Source organism: Vulpes lagopus, chromosome 7, assembly GCF_018345385.1.
Source record: "Vulpes lagopus strain Blue_001 chromosome 7, ASM1834538v1, whole genome shotgun sequence".
In the NCBI taxonomy this organism is placed as follows: Eukaryota; Metazoa; Chordata; class Mammalia; order Carnivora; family Canidae; genus Vulpes; species Vulpes lagopus.
The window spans coordinates 130,223,177-130,239,362 of NC_054830.1; the positions used below are offsets into that span (position 1 = coordinate 130,223,177).

The 16,186-nt window shown below is 44.5% G+C and overlaps 1 protein-coding gene across 2 annotated transcripts in view; it reads left to right on the forward strand.

The window, feature by feature from the left end:
• Positions 1–12,124: 12,124 nt before the first annotated feature.
• Positions 12,125–16,186, forward strand: part of CNOT6 (CCR4-NOT transcription complex subunit 6) — a 68,641-nt gene continuing 64,579 nt past the window's right edge. For both annotated transcript variants that reach the window (XM_041762552.1, XM_041762553.1), the window contains exon 1: positions 12,125–12,245. The gene's annotated coding sequence lies outside the window, so the exon portion shown is untranslated. The remainder of the gene's footprint in view (positions 12,246–16,186) is intronic.

Genomic DNA, 16,186 nt, shown 5'->3' on the forward strand with positions numbered 1-16,186 from the left:
TTGGCGCCTGCCTTTGGCCCAGGGCGCGATCCCGGAGACCCGGGATCGAATCCCACATCAGGCTCCCGGTGCATGGAGCCTGCTTCTCCCTCCGCCTGTGTCTCTGCCTCTCTCTCTCTCTCTGTGACTATCATAAATAAATAAAAAATTTAAAAAAAAATTAAAAAAAAAAAAAGCAGTTGAGGAGAAACAACGTACTGCCCCATGAAGGAAAGCAATTCAACTGACAGCAGATTTCTCATCTGAAAGAAAAACTGTCTACTTGGAAGGCTACATCTGGCAAAATTGTCCCTCCAAAATTAAGGGGAAATAAAGACATTTGCAGATAAAGAACAACTAAGAGAATTTGTTGCTACCCTTAAAGAATGGCTGGAGTGCCTGGCTGGCTGGCTCTGTAGAGTAGGTGACTCTTGATCTCTGGGTTGTGAGTTCGAGCCCCACATTGGGTGCAGAGATTACTTTAAAAAAAAAAAAAAAAAGGACTGGTTAAAGGAAACTTCCCAGAAATGAAAAAAATAAAATGATGACAGAAGAAACCAGAGCACCCAGAAAGGAGAGGAAAACAATGTAATGGGCAAACAGAATAGGACAGCCTTCCCTGATGAGTTTTCTTCATCTTGTTTTACGTTTGGAACAAAAGTTATACCACAATCTGATATGGTGTTCAATGTATGTAGAGAAAACACTTAAGAAAATTATATTTTGTAAATTGAAAAGATCAAGGAACCTAAGTGGAGGTAAGTTTTCTATAGTTTGCTCAAAATAATAGAATGTTGACACTAGCAGGCTATGATTAACTTCCTCGTGTGAGCACATATGATAACATCTAGAGAAAATGACTAAGAAAAGTATGTAGTGAAATACTCAAAAAATCTATCAGTAAATCAAAACGAAATTAAAAAATGTTCAGGGCACTGAAAGGAAGCAAGAAAAAAGAAACATAGGAAGAAAAAGAGACTGTGAACATGCAGAAAACACAAAACAAAGTGGCAGACTTAGCCCTAATGTATCAATAATTGCTTTAAATTTAAATAGTTTAAATACACCAAAGAAAAGATTTGGAAGAGTAGCTTAAAAATAATAACCGAACTCTATTGTGTATAAGAAATTCACCTCAGGCATAGGCAGGTGCAAAGTTAAAGAATGGGAAAAAATAGTATCTCTATCTCCAAGATAGTTTGACTGGAGTATTTTACCAAACATTTAAACAATTAACACCAATCTTACACAATCTATTTCAGAAAACAGGAACGGAGGGACACTTTGGAACTCATTTTCTGGACCATTACTCTGATAGAAAAACCAGACAAACATAACACACGCAAGAAAACTACAGACCTGTCCCACATGAAGTTAGATGCAAAAATCCTCAAGAACATTTTAGCAAGTTTAATCCAAGAATGCATAACAAGAGTAATACACCATGATCAAGTGGGATTTATTTCAGATATGTAAGGTTGGTTCAACAATTGAAAATCACAAAGGAGTATATCAGTTTACACAGAAAAAGCATTTTCTTGAATTCAACCACTAAATCATGATAAAAATTCTCAGTACACCGAATAAAGAAGGATTTCCTTGGCCTTGTAAAGAACATCTGCAAAGCCTATTGCTAACATCATTCCCAATGGTGAAGACTGCATGCTCCCTCTCCAGGATCAAGAACAAAGTAAGGATTTCTGCTCTCACCAGGCTTATTCAGCATAGTACTGTTAAGAACTCTGACACTGTTCTTAAGAACTGAGCACTGTTAGAACTGTGACAAGGCAAGAAAAAACAAAACAAAACAAAGGCATAAAGATTGGAGGGGAAGAAATGAAAACATCTCTACTTGCAGCAGCATGATTGTCTACATATAACATTCCAAAGAATATGCCAAAAATCACCGAGAACTAATATATGAGTCTGGTAAGATGACAGAATACAAAATTGCTGCACAAAAATCACTTATATTTTTGTATACTGACACTAAACAAGTAGAAATCAAAGCCAAAAATACCATTTAAAATTGCTTCAAAGCAATGAAGTGCTTAGGAATAAATCTAACAAAACATACACAAGATCTGTTGGATAAATTTCTAAAATGCTGATTAAAGAAATCGAAAGAGATTCGAGGGACATACCATGTTCAAGATTTGAAAGAGTCAATAGAGTCAAGATGTCAATTTTCCCAAATTGATCTATAGATTTACCTCAATTCCTATCAAAGTTTCAGCAAGGTTAATTTTATAGATATAGAAATGCTTATTAAAAATGCTTATTTTTTATATGGAAAAGGAAAGGCTCTACAATGGCCCAAACTATTTTTTAAAAGAAACATAAAGCAGGAGTAATCATTCTTCAGATGTTAAGGCTTTACTAAGCTACAATAGTGAAAACACTGTGATATCAGCAGAGGGGTGGTCACATAGATCAATGGAACAGAAAGAGAGTTAAAAAACAGATCCACAAAAAAACAAAACAAACAAAAAAAACAGATCCACAATTAATTTTTGTCAATTAATTTTTGACAAGGGAACAAAAGCAATTCAGAGATGGCCCACCTTTTCAGTAAATAGTACTGGAACAATTGTGCATTCATAGCCAAAACATAAAAGCAAATAAAACCCTTGAACTGAGCCTCCCATTTTATATAAATTTTAACTCAAAATGGATCATGGACTTAAATGTAAGATGTAAAGCTATAAAACTTCTAAAAAATAAGAGAAAATATTCTGTATTCATATTCTGTAGTCTGACAAAATATTCTGGCAAAGCGTTCTTATATTTGATACCAAGAGCATGATTCATAAAAAGACTAACTGGATCTCATCAAATTTTAAAACTTTTGCTCCGTCATAGACCCTGTTAAGAGTATGAAAACACAAACTGTGGACTGGGAGAAAATATTTGCCAGTTACATATCTGACAAGGGACTTGCACCTAGAATACACAGAGAACTCTAAAAACCTGACATTAAAAAGACAAACAATCCAATTAGGAAATGGGCAAAAGACACACAGAGGCATTTCATCAAAGAAGGCATAGAGAGGCAAATAAGCAGATAGCTAATGGAAAGATGTTCAACATCATTAACTGTTAGAAAAATGCCAACTAAAACCACATGCCTATCAGAATGACCAAAATGAAAACTAGTAATAACACAAATGCTAATAAAGACAGGGAGAAACTGGATCACTCCCCAGTGAGGTATGAGTGAAATAATGTGAAATAATACAGGATAATATAATTTTTAAAAATGCTGTCTGGCTAAAAAAATGCTGGCTGGAGGCTAATCAGTTCTCTTGGAGCATCCAATTAAGCCTGCACCCCAGCCACCCTCTTTATTGAGCTATCAATCTTCTGCCCACTATACACCTGCCTTAATTACCCCGGGGCCAGGTACCAGACGACCAAGGACAGCTCCTATGCCCCAGAACCCACCAAAATGATTCAAATAAGCTAATCCAAAACTTATTTAACCTTGCCTTGCCCATTTTTTTCCTGCAGAAATCACAACAAACACAATTGCCCATAACTGCCCTCTTTCTGCCTCCTGCCCAATCCTGGTGCTTCCCCATGTAGCCCTACACCTACATGGTGTGTTATATTCCTCCCAATGAGCCTGGGTCAACAATACCATAAAATTCTTTGTTTTTTCTCTTTTGATCTGTGTCTGGCCTCCCTGTACCTCACCCAAGGTAATACACTTGAAACATATGGCCACTCTGGAAAATGGTTTGGCAGTTCCTTTTAGAACTAAAAATGTATGGGCAGCCCCAGTGGCCCAGCAGTTTAGCACCATCTTCAGCCCAGGGCGTGATCCTGGAGACCCGGGCTTGAGTCCCACATTGGGCTCCCTGTGTGGAGCCTGCTTCTCCCTCTGCCTGTGTCTCTGCCTCTCTCTCTCTCTGTGTCTGTCATGAATAAATAAATAAAATCTTAAAAAAAAAAAAAGAACTAAAAATGTAGTTATCACATGAGCCAGCGATGACACTCTCCAGCCTTTATCACAGAAGAGTGAGAGCTCATTTTTAGCGGAAAGTTGTATGTGAATGTTGTGCGTGAATGTTCTAGCAGGCTTATGCATAATAGCCCCAAACTGGGGATGACCTTAATGCCTTTCAACTGATGAATGGTTAAATAAACTGTGGTATATCCATACCGTGGAACAGTATTTAGTAATAAAAACAACTATTGTTTCAACAACTCAAATGAACCACAAGGAAGTTATGCCAAGCCATCACCAAAGGATACATGCTGCATAATTCCACCTATATGGCCCTTGTGAAAGAACATAATTAGAGAGATGAGGTTAGTGGTTGACCTGGGCTAGGGACGGGTGGGGAAGGGGAGGACGTGTCTGTAAAAGCACATTGCAGGAAGTCTTGAGGTGATGGCATAATTAAGTATCATGACTGTGGTGGTGGTTCCATGAAGCTACACACATGACAAGATTGCATAGAGCCACACATACATGTACGCTTGCATAGCCAAGTATATGTAAAGTGGTACAATCTGAATAAACTCGATGATTTGTGCCTCATGTCAAGTTTCTGGTTTTGATATTGAACTAGAGCTCTACAAGATGTGAGCATCAGGGGAGGTTGGGTGAAGGGTGCATGGGACCTCTTTACACATTTCCTTGCAATCTCATGTGATTCTATAATTAATTCAAAATGAAAAGTGTTTTTTTTAAGCTGGAAAGAAACTTCCATAAAGGAAAATAAGCACAGCAAAACTTCAAAATCTTCAAAAGTCTCAGAAATTGGCATCAGCTACATATTCAACTGAAAATTATGTTGTTGTTGTTGTTGTTGTTATTTTTTAAATGTAAGAGAGGCTAAAACCAAAAATGAAAGAAAGCACTCAGAAGAAATCAGACCCCAGGTCCCCTCCTCTACTCTGCTCAGCCAGGTGTTTGCCCCTCCCCCACTCTGGGGTTTTTTATTCTCTGATGAGAGTAAAGCAGAGGGTGTCTCAATATTTATTCCTACACAGCTGTAAGAATGCTGGCAACTGAAGGGATGTTGGAAAATTTCATCTTTATTCTGGAAGAAGAGTTATCCTGTAGTCGCAGTACAAGTTAGCCATTTGGCCTCTTTAAAATAACTTTAAAAAGAGGAAAATGGGAGGATGGTTAGCTATACAGCAGTCACTGGTTCTTGCCCATCTGGTTTTCTAGGAACACTTCTCTGGAGGTAGAGTAAGTTATTGGTCAGCCCACCTGGCAGTCCTTTGTCCACTGGCCTCTACAGCTTTACCCCTGCCTTCTACAAGGTACGTTATCTTTCGTGTTCACATTAGACTTGGGAATTAGAGTGCCTGCTTCCGGCTGGTGCAGATTTGAGAAATTGGGTGTTGCTTACAGGGTTAAAAATTGCGGAGTCATGGGCCATATTGGTGGTTCTCTTGGCAATATATTTCCCTCCAAAACCTAGTAGGGTTCCATTCTATTCACACTTTATTAAGTCCATATGAAAGTACTCATAGCCAAAGATATTGCTTGGACACAGTTTTAAAATCTTAGGAATTGAGTCATTTCCTTATTTGCTTTTGTGGTCTGCTCATTACCAAATTTCACAACCTAATGAAACTGAGGCTATTTTTTAAATAATCAACTCAGTTTGAAAGGCAACACTCTCAGTCTACCTTTCTCCCAGCAAGCTTTTGGTTTCTGCATGATGGGGCATCAATCTTATTTCCAGCCAAAGATACACTTTGATTCTAGAAGAATTTAGCCTTGAGCTGGTATTTTGTATCTCCGTCATAAAATGCTCAGCAACTAGGTTTCTTCCAGCTTCCATTCTTATTCTGACGTTGTGGGCTCATTCTCATGGTCAAAGATGGTAGCTTCAAGTTCCAGGCAGCAGGACAGCAGGAGGACTAAGGGAAGGAGGCAGCAATAGATGGGGGCTTCTTTGGGGTTGGGAAGAGGAGGCTCCCTTTGTTAGAAGAAGCATGCATGTGGATATCTGGTACACAGAGGGATGACCGTGGCTGAGATGGTCGTCTGTTCAACAAAATTCACGCTGTTCCTTCCATTTGTATAGGTTCGTTGCTGAGAAGCAGCTGCTCAGACAGAATCAAGTTCTAAGCTTGTGAAATCTTTCCCAAGGCTTTTTTGCATTTCGTGGGATACATGACTAGTTCTCGCCAGCAGAGCACGGGAAGGAGTGCTATGAGTAACTTCAAGCTAAGCTAGTTAAGAAGCACTTAGGCTTCTCTCCATCTCTGCCCTGTTTACCAGGGGGATACAGAGGGCTCCAAAGCCTAGGGCAGGGATTCTTAATGTTTTTTATGCCACAAGCCACCTTGGTAGTCTGGTAAAGTCTGTAAACCCCTGTTTACAGAATAATGACAGAATAATGTCTTCTAAAGACATTATAAAGACAGAATAATGTCTTCTAAAAAGCATTAAATATGATACATAGGATTACAAAGGAAATCAGTTACACTGAAATATGGTTACCAAGATATTCTATTATGACATAATTTCTATGCATTTGAATAGCATATCAAATCACAAGATCTACTGGAGGCTCTAATAGCTACTGCATTTTTGAAGTAATAAATGAATGAAAATGATATTTCAGGATATCCCCAACATTTTCTATTAGGATGAAGACAATGTTTTCAAACTAGAGAGAGAGGGTTACTCAACATTGTGAAAGCACAAAATATCATTGAATTGCAAACTTTAAAATGGTTAATTTGGGGTGCCCAGGTGGCTCAGTCGGTTAAGCGTCTGCCTTCTGTTCAGGTCATGATCTCAGGGTCCTGGGATCAAGCCCCACATTGGGCTCCTACTCAGTGGGAAGTCTGTTTCTCCCTCTGCCGCTCCCTCTGCGTGTGCTCTCTCACTCTCTCAAATAAATAAAATCTTTAAAAAAAATGGTTAATTTTAAGTTATGTGAATTTCACCCCAATCAAAAAAGAAACAATTAACTGGGGGAGGGGAGATCTCCCCAACTAATAGGATAGAATATTAAACTGTCAGGCTGGGGTTTCCACTGGTGATACAGGTACTACTTATTCTACTGGGATTGTTACCTAGATTCAAAATGGCAGGAAATGTGAAAATTTTTTCATCTGGGTTCACAGCATCCTACCTTGAGGTCTAGGCACAGATCCCTAAGGAGTACCTGGACCGCCCCCCACCCCCACAAAAACTCTTGAACTAGGGATGACAAATCCACAAGAGGAAGGAGCTTGGGTCCCCAGGTCCCTGAATCACTACATGCAAGAAACTCGTTTGCTGATAAGAGTTGTTACATGAGCAAGATATTTTGTATTTGTTTATTATAGCAGCTAGCATTACCCTGAGGCAGTAAGTTCCCATTTCTGCTTAATTATGAGTCAGGCTATTCCAGAAACTGAATAAATCCTAACAAATTCAGAGAGTGACCATAAATCAAATTACACATTAAGACTCTGGAGACTCTGTCACCTCAGCCCCTCCCAATGAAGCCCCATGGCCCCTACCATCTCTGGAGAGACCCACAATTGGTCTCCTGCCATCACTCCAACACCCCATATGTCCCATAATAAGTAGCAAAGGAACAAAATATTTTTTACCCAGGGTAGTAGTATCAGTGATGAATCTGCCCATAGAATTTGAATCAAATAACCCTGTTTGGACTTGCAGTCTCAGAGTCAGTAAGCATCTCATCCAGTAAGCATATTTGAAGGGGTTTTGGTGTGTTTGTTTTGTTTTGTTATTTAAGGCCAAAGCTTTGTAATTAATTCAAATCTTACTAGAGAGTGTGGCTGGAGTAGGGCCAGAGATGAGACATTAATTTTCTTCTTCATGCCTTTCTGCTGTTTGGTTTTAATCATTTTTGAAGTTTTTTGTTTTTCTTAAGATTTTATTTGTTTATCCATGTGAGACACACAGAGAGAGAGAGAGGCAGAGACATAGGCAGAGGGAGAAGCAAGCTCCTGGTGGGGAGCCTGATGAGGAACTTGATCCTGGACCCCCGGGAATCACACCCTGAGCCAAAGGCAGATGTTCAACCGCTGAGCCACCCAGGTGTCCTGGTTTTAAGCATTTTTGAAACCATGACCGCAAATTACTTATACAACCTTAGAAAAAAAATACACTTGAAAACAGAAATGGATTTGCAGCCTTTGCCTGTTCTCACTACTTCTTTACAGTGAGTCTTCAGGTAGAGAATCCAAGCTCTGAAATGGGAGAACCCCACCCTGTCTCCCACATTCTGAGGCACCAAGGCACTTTCTCCTCACTGTGTACTGGTAGTTGAACCAGGACTGGATGGGTTCCCAGAGAAGCAACTAGCAGGAGGTCTGAGCAGGTACAGCTGATACAGAGGCCTTGGACCTCTGCTTCTTTCTGCCTTTCTACATCTATTCCTTTCTTCGACAAACAGTAGCCTCAGTTTTTTGGGGGGATTCTCTCCCCCCACCAGTTCTTTTCATATATGCTTTGAGTGATGTTGAAGATAATCCAGGTCCAAGAGTGGGCATGTGACATCTTCCTGGCCAGGATGGAACATTGCCCTGAATGTGGCATTTGGTTCAGGGATGGAAATGAGGCAGGCCCAGATGTCTATGGAGTCTGGCAGGAGCTGGCATCCACTCTGCTTCAGTGTGGTCCCTGATGATAAAAACCAACATGGAGGTGAGCAGAACTGAGTGGCATTAGCCCCCAGATCAAGCCACACCTAAAGCTGATGTCTATTTCCTGGCCTTTTAAAGCTGTTTAGGCCAGCTAATTCCTTTCTTGTCTTACAGCTGTTTGAGTACAGTTTTCAACCAACCGCAGGTTAAAACAATGGACAAGGGACCTTTCTGAAGAAAACCGTGACCTGAAGGCCTTGAGCCCAGAGAAAAAGAGACAGATGACTAGGGTGGATCCATGTCTTTGGGGAGTCAGAGATCTTGGTCATCAGTTCTGGTCCCTAGCCAGCAAGTCTCCACCCTGAGAGAAAGCATCAGATTATCAAAGATGAGTGGCCAAGGTTCTCATAACAGAGAGGAAGAAACTGGGAAAGCCTGCAGGTTGGAAAGCCTCAAAAGCAATCCCAGTTAGTGGCATGGAGGCGACAACGTGAGTCAGACTTATATGCGAGCTCACAGCATGGCAGGAGACATAAGAGCATCTTCTGCTAAGTCCCCTAATGGAGGGACAGAGGGTGGAGAGCTGAGGAGACAGTGACCAACTCTAACCAGGGAAGCCATCTCAGAGGTGTGAGATGCAATCTGCTCCTGTTCTTTAGCTGTCCTCAACTCTCCCCAAGGAATCCCTTGCCCCGTCTCAATACATTTGGTTCATGAAGGGCTGACCTCATGCCTTGTTACACAGAGATGGGGCTTAGGCCAGGCCAGGCCAGTGAGAGACTGTCCTGGGCTTTTTGCTAGAACAATGAGGAAAGAAGTACTCTATCCACATGGAGAAACTGGTATAATCTGGTAGAAGCAGATGCTGGTGGCCATCTTCCTTGCCTGGTCAAAAGTCTGTGAGGACACTAGTGTGGAGGAGCAGAGCAGAGGAGCAGAGTGAGGGAGTCAGACTGATTTTTGAGGACATCTTATGATGCCTGAACTTTTCAGTTACATGACATCTGTGTACATAAATGACCTCTTTTTTTTTTGTTTGTTTTTTTTCATAAATGACCTCTTGCTGCATAAAGCCTATTTGAGTTGGGGTTTTATAACTTGCAATGGGGAAGTCTTACCTAACACATGAGGCTCTTTGATCTGGATCTGGAAAGGTGAGGCATTTGACGGTTTCTCTTCACAGAGAACAAGATGTGCTTAGGGAGGGCCACCATTGGTACCTTCTCTGTGGTACCTAGCCTAAGGAGATGGCCCCGAATAAGTCTATCCTCCCTGTATGTGCATGCAGCTCCTGACTTACTTGTATCTTCTCTTCTTGAATCTGGCTTGGGCTTGTGACTGCTTTGACCAATAGAATACAGAGAACATGATATTCCTCAGAAGGCCTGCCAGCTTCTTCTTCCTTCCTCATGGAGCGCTAGGTTGCCAAGTAGGACATCTAGAATAACCTGCTGGAGGAACAGGCCACAGAAAAGCAGAATGACACATTACACAGAGATACAGGTCTCACTGGGGGGCCCTGAGATGGCAGACATCCAATCCCTAGCCACCACCTCAGGTATAGGCATGAGAGACCTCCAGTGAGACCAGTAGAACTGTCTAGCTGGACACCAGAATCATAAGATATAAAAAAGTTGTTTTATGCACTAAGTTTTTCGTTATGATTTCCCATCCTCCATATACACTGTGCCGATTATAAAAAGTAGCTCCCTCTAGGTGGATGAATTACCAAAAGGCACCTGTCTGTCCAGGCTACAGCATCGGTTGCTAGGGCACAGTGCTCAAGTGGGGGGAGAGACCTAGATGGCTATCAGTCCCTCAGGTAGGTGATACTGAATAGCAGGAGCTGGACGCCAGTACTTGGTGGTCTGGGGTTGGAGCGTATGGACAGGAATGCTTAGGGGTCAGTCTGCACTTGTCTTATCAATCCCTCACCCCTGTTGGGCTTTTGGTGCTGCCCAGCCCCCTCCCTCCAGTGTCCTCTGGCACTTGAGGACTAGGCTGTCACTTGACTTTTTGGAAGAATACAGGTAAGGACCATCCCAAGGCCATGCTGGAGAAACAAGCACGGAACTCCAGCAGCTTCAGTCCTTCCTCTTTTCCTCGCTCTTCCTACTCTCCTCTGCACCTCGGCAGCAAGCAGCCATCCATTTCCCATAACCTCCTAGCCCAAGTCCATCTTCCCTGAGGGGATGTCTCACTTCTTTGCTACTGTTAATTTCCGGAACCAATCTCACACCCGTTTATTTCTTCAGGGCTGACTTTTCCAGGAGCCAGTGACCCATCCCTGCTTGCCTATCCTTGGTAGGTGGACGGGCGGCCATCCTTTCCCCATGCATGCCTCTCTAAAGAATGTTTGTTGGACGTCTCTCTTGGCCTAGACGGGGAACTTACTAGGGCCAGGGTGGGGCCGGATTCCTCTGTACAGTCTGGCTCCAGCACGGGGGCTCAGCACCTGTCAGGAACGTGCCCCGAAGCAAGCACCAGCCCCAGTGATCTCTGCTCGCCTTCCGTCGCCACCTAAGGACAACAGCTTGATTTCTTTTTAAAAACATTTTATTTATTTATTCATGAGACAGAAAGAGAGAGAGAGAGGCGAGGGGCAGGGGCAGAGGCAGCAGGGAGCCCGACGTGGACTCATCCCGATCCCGGGCCTCCGGGATCACGCCCCGGGCTGCAGGCGGCGCTAACCCGCTGCGCCCGCGGCTGCCCGCAGCCTGGCTTCCGAAGGCCGCCCTCGGGCCGGGGCGCTGGCTGGGACCCCCCACCACAACCTACTTACTGTACTGCTCGGCCGTGAACGGGCCGACCCGGGGCGCTAGTTAATGCTTTTCCTGCCTGTTGGAGGCAAGAAGCCGCAGCGACCGCTCACGGTCTCGCTCGCAGGTCTCCTCCGGCAGATGAAGGCGCCGCTGAAGTCGTCTGCGAGCCGCCCCGCATCCCCGCCAACGGACAGGGGCACGAAGGGGAAGGAGGCCGAGGAAACGGTGGGGAGACAGCAAACAAAAGTGAACAGCCTGGGACAAGAGAAGGAAAAGAGGATGGATGGCAAAGCGGAGGGCAGCCGAGGGAGAGCGGGGACCCCGCGGGACGGCAGCCGAGCAGAGCGGCGAGCGGGCGGAGCGGGCCAGGAGAGCGCCGGGCCGGCCCATCGCCGCCCAGCGCGGAGGGGGGCCAGGGGGCGGGGCTTGGGGCGCGACCCACCCGCCGCGCAGCGAATGGTCGCGCCCGGCAGCGGCGGCCAATGGGCGGCCGGGATGTTGGAGCGGCGGCGGCGGTCGGGGTGCTCGCTGGCTGGGGGACGGCGGCCGCCGCCATGATGCTTGTTTGCTTTCAATGAAAACGAGGGGGGCGCGAAGGAGGAGGCGGCGGCGTCGGTGGAGGCGGCGTCGGCGGCGCGGAGGCGAGGGCGGCAGCGGGCGCAGCGAGGAGGGCGAGGCGGGAGGCCGAGGGGGCGGGAGGGCGTAGCGGTGGCCCGTCGGGGCGGCTGACGCGGTGGCGCTCGAAGGGGGAACAAAGAGCGGCGGCTGAGGCGGCGGAGGCGGCGGAGGAGCGGCGGCGGCGCTGCAGCGGCGGGCGGGACTGGTATGGTGGTTCCACAGGTCAGACCCCGCTGCACTCACCGGGAGGAGGCGGCGGCAGCGGCAGCAGCGGCAGCGGCGGAGGAAGGCGGCGCACCCCGAGAGGTGAGCAAGGCGGGCCCGAGGCCCGGCCGGGCGCCGCTCCCCGCACTGGCCGCGCGCGGGGCCCGCTCGGTCGTGGCGCGTGGGGCCACGGCGCGGGCGGTTTGAGTGTGAGGCTGGCGAGCCCGCAGCTCGGCCGAAGCGGCGGCTGTTGGGGGCCTCCGAGTGCCGCCGTGCCGATCCGGCCAGCTCCCAGGCCGCGCCCCCGCGCCCAGCCCGGGGGGCGGGGGGTGCTGATTGACGGCGCGGGCGCGGGCGGGGGCGGGGGCGCGGGCGGGGGCGCGCCGGGGGCGGGGCGCGGCGGGGCGGGGCGGGGCGGGGCGCGCCGGGGGCGGCGGGGGTATCCGCGACTCTTGGCCGGGATGGGTGGCAACTTTGGCGGAGTGGCTGTGTGGGATCGTGCGTCGTGGAGTGTGGAACTTCGCAGCTACCGCGACGCGGTCAACCAGCGGTTGACCCCCTAACCCGAAAGTATTTCAAATTCATTTGAACGCAGATTTGGGGGAAGTGGGCGGGACTGACAGCGACCTGATTCAAGAGGCCCTTAGCACCCGATGGAGAGATTTCTGGTATCGCTCAGAACTTACTGGAAGCAGTTTTCTCCCGTCACCCCGACCGCGTGTCTCCCTTTTTATTTCTAAACACCGATCGTTATTTTCTTTGGAAACTTTTTCTCTTTGACACTTTTCTCCCTCCCTTTCCCCCCCGGAGAGCCTGCTAAGGAACACCTGTAATCGTTTCTTTAACTGTTGCCGCAGATGACAACATTGTGCAAGTACCCTTGCTTGACCCATCTTGCATTTACTGTGTTGAGCTGAGGTAATTTAAATAATCTGCTTGAATTTGAGTTCCCACACTTACTGTTTTCTAGGTGCGTTGTCTCATTCGTGCTAGTATGGAATTTCTTACATTCTTGTGTCTGGAAATTTCATTTTAGGGAGGAAGAGAGGGAGTATGAACTAGTGAAAAATAAAACGGCGGGTGATGGCACTGATTGTTTTTCACAGGACGCTAGGGTTTGCCATTCCAGAACAGTTCTGCAGGCTTTCCGGGCTGATGTGGTCATAGATCAAAAGGTTTTGAAGATTTTCTTTGTAATTGCTGTCAGAACAGTTGTCACAGTCTTCAGAATGTGATGTCTGTTAGAGTTAAAATTGCTTCATATTTTTTTGACCAGTGATCTAGTCTAGTCAATATGCTTTAAACAATATTTGAAAAGCTACGACTGTGGAAACAGACCTAGAAAGGTTCATTCAAGTGACTTGGCCAACATGCTTGCAGTGAAGAGGGAAAGCACATGAGTATATGAGGTATTTGCTGGAGATTAGTTCTTTTGGGAGGGCAGAAGGTGTTTTAATGGGTAGAAATTATTTGTGGTAGTTGTGTCTCTTCAGTTCGCCATTAAACAAGATACTAAAGTAGTCAAAACAAGAATGGAATAGAAGACAAGTTTTCTTGTGAGACTGAGAAGATTTGCTCTGAGAGTTGATACGTGCATAGCTTCAGAAGTGTCTCAATCAGTGGTAATGTGGATGAAGAAACCCTTTGAATACATACTTGGTTTGTAGGTGTTTTCAGGTTTCTTAAATCTTGGTGGCAAATTAAACCTACAATTTTTGTGAAATTTCAGACTGTTAAGTTGGTTATAGAACTTGGTCCTGGCTGCAGATAAAGGCATTAAAGGAATTTGCCCGCTGTACTTGTAGTGATAAATTCACATTTCGGTCAGTGCTTAGGCATTCCACTAGGTACATGTTAACCTTCTTACATTGTTTGAAGCTTAAGCGTTTTTCATATCCTAGTGCAATGAAAGGCATAATGTATGTAAGGCATACTGGAATAAATGGTCAGTGGTGCTCACTGCTGTAGACCTTGGGTCATAAGGGCAAGAGACCAATATTTGCACACTGGCAACTTCCCCATATGCAGAGTAGACTGGTTGGGAAGCCCTTCCTTTTTTTATTTTTTTATTTTTTTTAAGATTTTATTTATTTATTCTTGAGAGACACATAGAGAGAGTCAGAGACATGGAGGGAGAAGCAGACTCCCTGTGGACTCCATCCCAGGATCAACCACTGAGCTACTCATGAGCCCCCGAGAAGCTCTGCTTTTAAAGTGTTTATCGCTTTGGAAAGGTCCAAATAGGTTCAGCTAAGGACATGTATTTTAATGCAGAAAAGGCTTGGATTTGTAGGTATGCAGTACTTGTATATGCTTTATTGTTGTGAATGGAACTTAATGTTATTGTCTAGAAAAATGTTCCAATTTCAGTGTTAATCCTTAGCTTCCATCTTGATGTACTTGTTTCCTTAAACTTGGCTGCTACTCACTTTACCAAGTAGCCATTTTACAACAAAGTGTGATTAAGAAAATGCTATATGAAATTAAGAAATACTGAATAAACTGTAAACTTATTTATACAGAGGCTGGCGCATTAGAGTACAGTGGAATGCACCATATTTTAGTATTTGAACAAATATTAAAGAGGAGAAAGTTACTTGTGTCCAAAATGGGGACTTATACATACATTGCTTTAACCTTACCGCTTCTCTGGCCTTTACCTCTCCTTCATCCATCTGTATTTTCTTGATAACTTCATTTATGTGTCAAGGAATAGCATATTCTGGGTACAGTGTTGGACTCAGAGAATTCAAAAATGAATTCTACTCAGTTTTTGCCATGTAGTCTATAGGCATAGAAGGTGTACATAGTGCAATGAGAGAATAGAAGAAAGGATCATTAAATTTGTGGAAGACGTGTGAGCAGCTTACAGAAAATGACCTGGAATAGATGTTTGTCAAACTAGGGAGAGGGGATCATTTTAAATGGAAGAGAGTGGTGAGTGTACTGAGATGACAAGAGTTGGGGTAAGGCCAGTAGTGAGGTGTACTAGAACAAGAGAGTGACTGGAGAGGTGTGTGTCCTAGGTTTTGAAGGACGGTGTTTGCTCAACTAAACATGAAGTTTATCTTTATCCCAAAAGGGAGGAGCCGAAATATTTTTATTAGGGGAGCAAGGTGATTTAATAGACTACTTTGACATCCAGTGTGGAGGATTTAGTGGAGGCCCTACATATAAAATATAAAGTCACTTTTGAGACAGTATGGAGTTAGTGACTCTCAATCTTTTTAACCTGGATATAGTGTCTGTTGTGTTGCTTATATAACGAACTTGAGGGTTTGGCCAATTGCTTTATAATAGAGGGTTATTTGAAATTAAAATGTCAGGATGTTTTAGAAGTTAAAAGCAGTCAAAATAATGAAACCCATAAAATGGTACACTTGAAAATTCGGGCATTTGTTTTTTGAGCTAGGCTTAGGCATACTGTAGAGCTTAAGCTGGAGAAAACCACCCTCTGCTCACTAGAAGTGAGGGACACCAAGTTTAAAGGTTGTGACTGTCCTAATAGTCTGCTGGGACATGGGCTGTATGTATGTGAATCTTGTGGGAGGGCAGAATTTTCTCTCCAGTAACTTACTGCAGTTGGAATATTGAAATTTTCTTAAAGTCTAAGAGCTCATCATAGAGCTGATAGTTTATGTAGCCCACTCTGCTGTGAAGCAGCATAGAGGTTCATGAAAGTTACCATGCTATGCAAAATTGTGCAGTAAAAACTATAGGCCCAAAGGAAAAAATGAAATCAAAACACAACACTAAAAAACTTAGTGGCTTATTGTTAAAAATAAACCTGATGAAAATGGTAACACGGTTTTAGACATGTGAAATGGTTAAGGAATGAATATATAAATGCTGTAATAAATGGGACACTTTACATTGAGAAAGTTTTGCTTGTGGAGAGGGGCATGGAAAGGTTTGCTGCTTGTGAGTTTCTGTGAAATGGTAGAAGGCAGGTTACCTGAATGGTAACATGATTACATGGTTACCTGAAGGTTAACATGGAATGTTAAGAGTAACTCCAGATATGGGTGGGTAGGTGTGGCTTA